Source organism: Hordeum vulgare, chromosome 2H (genome assembly GCF_904849725.1).
Source record: "Hordeum vulgare subsp. vulgare chromosome 2H, MorexV3_pseudomolecules_assembly, whole genome shotgun sequence".
Classification (NCBI taxonomy): domain Eukaryota; kingdom Viridiplantae; phylum Streptophyta; class Magnoliopsida; order Poales; family Poaceae; genus Hordeum; species Hordeum vulgare.
The window spans coordinates 657,999,235-658,005,522 of record NC_058519.1 but is presented as its reverse complement, the minus strand read 5'-3'; positions in this window follow the sequence as shown (position 1 = coordinate 658,005,522).

Genomic DNA, 6,288 nt, shown 5'->3' with positions numbered 1-6,288 from the left:
TTCCTACGCGCACGAAGACCTATCATGGTGATGTCCATCTACGAGAGGGGATGAGTGATCTACGTACCCTTGTAGATCGTACAGCAGAAGCGTTAGTGAACGCGGTTGATGTAGTGGAACGTCCTCACGTCCCTTGATCCGCCCCGCGAACAATCCCGCGATCAGTCCCGCGATCTAGTACCGAACGGACGGCACCTCCGCGTTCAGCACACGTACAACTCGACGATGATCTCGGCCTTCTTGATCCAGCAAGAGAGACGGAGAGGTAGAAGAGTTCTCCGGCAGTGTGACGGCGCTCCGGAGGTTGGTGATGATCTTGTCTCAGCAGGGCTCCGCCCGAGCTCTGCAGAAACGCGATCTAGAGGAAAAACTATGGAGGTATGTGGTCGGGCAGCCGTGAGAAAGTCGTCTCAAATCAGCCCTAAAACCTCCGTATATATAGGTGGGAGGGAGGGGAGGAGGCAGCCTCAAAACCTAAAGGTTTGGCCGAAATTGGAGGTGGAGGAGTCCTACTCCAATCCTACTTGGAGTAGGATTCCACCTTCCCACTTGGAAACTCTTTCCACCTTGTGTTTTTTCCTTCTCAAACCTTATGGGCCTTAGTGGGAACTTATTCCAGCCCACTAGGGGCTGGTTTATCTCTTCCCATAGCCCATGAGACCCCTTGGGGCGTGACACCCCTCCCGATGGTCCCCGGCACCCCTCCCGGCACTCCCGGTACACTACCGATGAGCCCGAAACTTTTCCGGTAATGCACGAAAACCTTCCGGTAACCAAATGAGGTCATCCTATATATCAATCTTCGTTTCCGGACCATTCCGGAAACCCTCGTGACGTCCGTGATCTCATCCGGGACTCCGAACAACATTCGGTAACCAACCATATAACTCAAATACGCATAAAACAACGTCGAACCTTAAGTGTGCAGACCCTGCGGGTTCGAGAACTATGTAGACATGACCCGAGAGACTCCTCGGTCAATATCCAATAGCGGGACCTGGATGCCCATATTGGATCCTACATATTCTACGAAGATCTTATCGTTTGAACCTCAGTGCCAAGGATTCATATAATCCCGTATGTCATTCCCTTTGTCCTTCGGTATGTTACTTGCCCGAGATTCGATCGTCAGTATCCGTATACCTATTTCAATCTCGTTTACTGGCAAGTCTCTTTACTCGTTCCATAATACAAGATCCCGCAACTTACACTAAGTTACATTGCTTGCAAGGCTTGTGTGTGATGTTGTATTACCGAGTGGGCCCCGAGATACCTCTCCGTTCACACGGAGTGACAAATCCCAGTCTTGATCCATACTAACTCAACTAACACCTTCGGAGATACCTGTAGAGCATCTTTATAGTCACCCAGTTACGTTGCGACGTTTGATACACACAAAGCATTCCTCCGGTGTCAGTGAGTTATATGATCTCATGGTCATAGGAATAAATACTTGACACGCAGAAAACAGTAGCAACAAAATGACACGATCAACATGCTACGTCTATTAGTTTGGGTCCAGTCCATCACATGATTCTCCTAATGATGTGATCCCGTTATCAAGTGACAACACTTGCCTATGGCCAGGAAACCTTGACCATCTTTGATTAACGAGCTAGTCAACTAGAGGCTTACTAGGGACAGTGTTTTGTCTATGTATCCACACAAGTATTGTGTTTCCAATCAATACAATTATAGCATGGATAATAAACGATTATCATGAACTAAGAAATATAATAATAACTAATTTATTATTGCATCTAGGGCATATTTCCAACAGTCTCCCACTTGCACTAGAGTCAATAATCTAGTTCACATCACCATGTGATTCCAACGAATCCAACACCCATATAGTTATGGGGTCTGATCATGTCTTGCTTGTGAGAGAGGTTTTAGTCAACGGTTCTGAAACTTTCAGATCCGTGCGTTCTTTACAAATCTTTATGTCATCTTATAGATGCTGCTACTACGTGCTATTCGGAAATGCTCCAAATATCCACTCTACTATATGAATCCGTTTCACTACTCATAGTTATTCAGATTAGTGTCAAAGCTTGCATCGACGTTACCCTTTACGACGAACTCTTTAACCACCTCCATAATCGAGAAAAATTCCTTAGTCCATTTGTTACTAAGGATAAATTTTGACCGCTGCTAGTGATTCAAACATGGATCACTCTCTGTACCTCTCAACATACTTTGAGTCAAGGCACACTTCAGGTGCGGTACACAGCATGGCATACTTTAGATTCTACGGCTAAGGCATAGAAGACGACCTTCATCTATTCTCTTTATTCTGCCGTGGTCGGGTTTTGAGTCTTACTCAAATTCACACCTCACAACGCAACCAAGAACTCCTTCTTTGCTGGTCTATTTTGAACTCTTTCAAAAACTTGTCAAGGCATGCATCTTGTTGAAACTTCTATTAAGCGCTTTCGATCTATCTCCATAGATCTTTGATGCTCAACCTTCAAGTAGCATAATCCAGGTACTCCTTTGAAAACTTCTTTCAAACAACCTTGTATGCTTTACAGAAATTCTACATTACTTCTGATCCACAATATGTCAACCACATATACCTATCAGAAATTCTATAGTGCTCCCACTCACTTCTTTGGAAATACAAGTTTCTCATAAACCTTGTACACACCCAAAATCTTTGATCATCTCATCAAAGTGCTTATTCCAACTCCGAGATGCTTGCACCAGTCCATTGAAGGATCACTGGAGCTTGCATACTTGCTAGTATCTTTAGGATCGACAAAACCTTCTGGTTGTATCACATACAATGTTTGCTCAAGGAAACCGTCGAGGAAACAATGTTTTGACATCCTACGTGCAATATTTCATAAATAATGCAGCAACTACTAACATAATTCTAACAGACCTTTAGCATCGCTACGAGTGAGAAAGACTCATCATAGTCAACTGTTTGATCTTGTCGAAAACATCTTTGCGACAAGTCGAGCTTTTCTTAATAGTGACTTATCACCATCATCGTCTGTCTTCTTTTAAAGATCCATTTTACCCAATAGTCCCATGACCATCAAGTAGTTCTACCAAAGTCTACACTTTGTTTTCACACATGGATCCTCTCTCGGATTTTATGGCTTCCAGCCATTTGTCGGAATCTGGGCCCACCATCGCTTTCTCCATAACTCGTAGGTTCACTGTTGCTCAACAACATGACCTCCAAGACAGGGTTACCGTACTACTCTGCAGCAGTACGCGACCTTGTCGACCTACGAGGTTTGTAGTAACTTGATTCGAAGCTTAATGATCACCATCATCAGCTTCCACTTCAATTGGTGTAGGCGCCACAGGAACAACTTCCTACGCCCTGCTACACACTGGTTGAAGTGATGGTTCAATAACCTCATCAAGTTCTACTACCCTCCCACTCAATTCTTTCGAGAGAAACCTTTTCTCGAGAAAGGATCCGTTTCTAGAAACCAACACTTTGCTTTCGGATCTGAGATAGGAGATGTACCCAACTGTTTTGGATATCCTGTGAAGATGCATTTATCCGCTTTGGGTTCGAGCTTATCAGACTGAAACTTTTTCACATAAGTTTCGAAGCCCCAAACTTTCAAGAAACGACAGTTTAGATTTCTCTAAACCTCAGTCTATACTGTGTCATCTCAACGGAAATACGCGGTGCCCCATTTAAAGTGAATGTGGTTGTCTCTAATGCATAACCCATAAACGATAGTGGTAATTCGATAAGAGACATCAGAGCATGCACCATACTAAATAGTGCGTGGCTATGACGTTCAGACACATCATCACACCATGATGTTCCAGGTGGCATGAACTGTGAAACAATTTCCACATTGTCTTAACTGTGTACCAAAAATTCGTAACTCAGATATTCATTTCTATGATCATATCGTAGACAGTTCATCCTCTTGTTACGACGAACTTCACTCTGAAACAGAATTGAACTTTTCAATATTTCAGACTTGTGATTCATTAAGTAAATACTCCTGTATCTACTCAAGTCGTCAGTGAAGTAAGAACATAATGATATCCACTGCGTGCCTCAACACTCACTGGACTGCATACATCAAAATGTATCACTTCCAACAAGTTACTATCTTGTTTCATCTCAATGAAAACAAGGCCTTGCTCATGTGGTATGATTTGCATGTCACTAGTGATTCGAAATCAGGTGAGTAAAGATCCATCAGCATGGAGCCTCTTCATGCAATTTATACTAACATGACTCAAGCGGCAGTGCCACAAGTAAGTGGTACTATCATCATTTAACTCGTATCTTTTGGCACCAATGTGTAACACTGCAATCGAGATTCAATAAACCATTCAAGGTGATTATTCAAGCAAATAGAGTAACCATTATTCCTTTTGAATGAATAATCGTATTGCAATAAACACGATCCAATCATGTTCATGCTTAACGCAAGCACCAAATAACAATTATTTAGGTTCAACACCAATCCCGATGGTAAAGGGGGCGTGTGACGTTTGATCATATCAACCTTGGAAACACTTCCAACACGTATCGTCACCTCGCCTTTAGCTAGTCTCCGTTTATGCCGTAGCTTTCATTTCGCGTTACTAATCACTTAGCGACCGAACCAGTATCCAATACCCTCGTGCTACTAGGAGTACTAGTAAAGTACACATCAACATTATGTATATCAAATATACTTCTCTCGACTTTTGCCAGCCTTCTTATCTACCAAGTATCTAGAGTTGCTCCGCCTCAGTGACTGTTCCCCTTATTACAGGAGCACTTAGTCTCGGGTTTGGGTTTAATCTTGGGTCTCTTCATTAGTGCAGCAACTGTTTTGCCGTTTCACGAAGTATCCCTTCTAGCCCTCGCCTTTCTTGAAACTTAGTGGTTTTTCAAACCATCAACTATTGATGCTCCTTCTTGATTTCTACTTTCGCAGTGTCAAACGTCGCGAATCTCTCAAAGATCATTGTATCTATCCTTGATATGTTATAGTTCATCACGAAGCTCTCAAAGCTTGGTGGCAGTGACTTTTGGAGAACCATCACTATCTCATCTGGAAGATTAGCTCCCACTTGATTCAAGTGATTGTCGTACTCAGACAATCTGAGCACACGCTCAACGATTGAGCTTTTCTCCTTTACTTTGTGGTCAAAGAATTTTGTTGGAGGTCTCGTACCTCTTAACAAGGGCACAAGCATGAAATCACAATTTCATCTCTTTAGAACATCACTTATGTTCCGTGACGTTTAAAACGTTTTCGGTGCCTTGCTTCTAAGCCATTAAGTACTTTGCACTGAACTATCGTGTAGTCATCAGAAACGTGTATGTCGGATGTTCACAGCATCCACAGACGACGCTCGAGGTGCAGCACACCGAGTGGTGCATTAAGGAAATAAGCCTTCTGCGCAGCAACGAGGACAATCCTCGGTTTTACAGACTCAGTCTGCAAAGTTTGCTACTATCAATTTTCAACTAAATTTTCTCTAGGAACATAAAAAAACAGTAGAGCTATAGCGCAAGCTACATCGTAATTCGCAAAGACCATTAGACTATGTTCATGACAATTAGTTCAATTAATCATATTACTTAAGAACTCCCACTCAAAAAGTACATCTCTCTAGTCATTTGAGTGGTACATGATCCAAATCCACTATCTCAAGTCCGATCATCACGTGAGTCGAGAATAGTTTCAGTGGTAAGCATCCCTATGCTAATCATATCAACTATACGATTCATGCTCGACCTTTCGGTCTCATGTGTTCCGAGGCCATGTCTGCACATGCTAGGCTCGTCAAGCTTAACCCGAGTGTTCTGCGTGTGCAACTGTTTTGCACCCGTTGTATGTGAACGTTGAGTCTATCACACCCGATCATCACGTGGTGTCTCGAAACGAAGAACTGTCGCAACGGTGCACAGTCGGGGAGAACACAACTTCGTCTTGAAATTTTAGTGAGAGATCACCTCATAATGCTACCGTCGTTCTAAGCAAAATAAGGTGCATAAAAGGATTAACATCACATGCAATTCATAAGTGACATGATATGGCCATCATCACGTGCTTCTTGATCTCCATCACCAAAGCACCGGCACGATCTTCTTGTCACCGGTGCCACACCATGATCATCCATCAACGTGTTGCCATCGGGGTTGTCGTGCTACTTATGCTATTACTACTAAAGCTACATCCTAGCAAAATAGTAAACGCATCTGCAAGCACAAACGTTAGTATAAAGACAACCCTATGGCTCCTGCCGGTTGCCGTACCATCGACGTGCAAGTCGATATTTCTATTACAACATGATCATCTC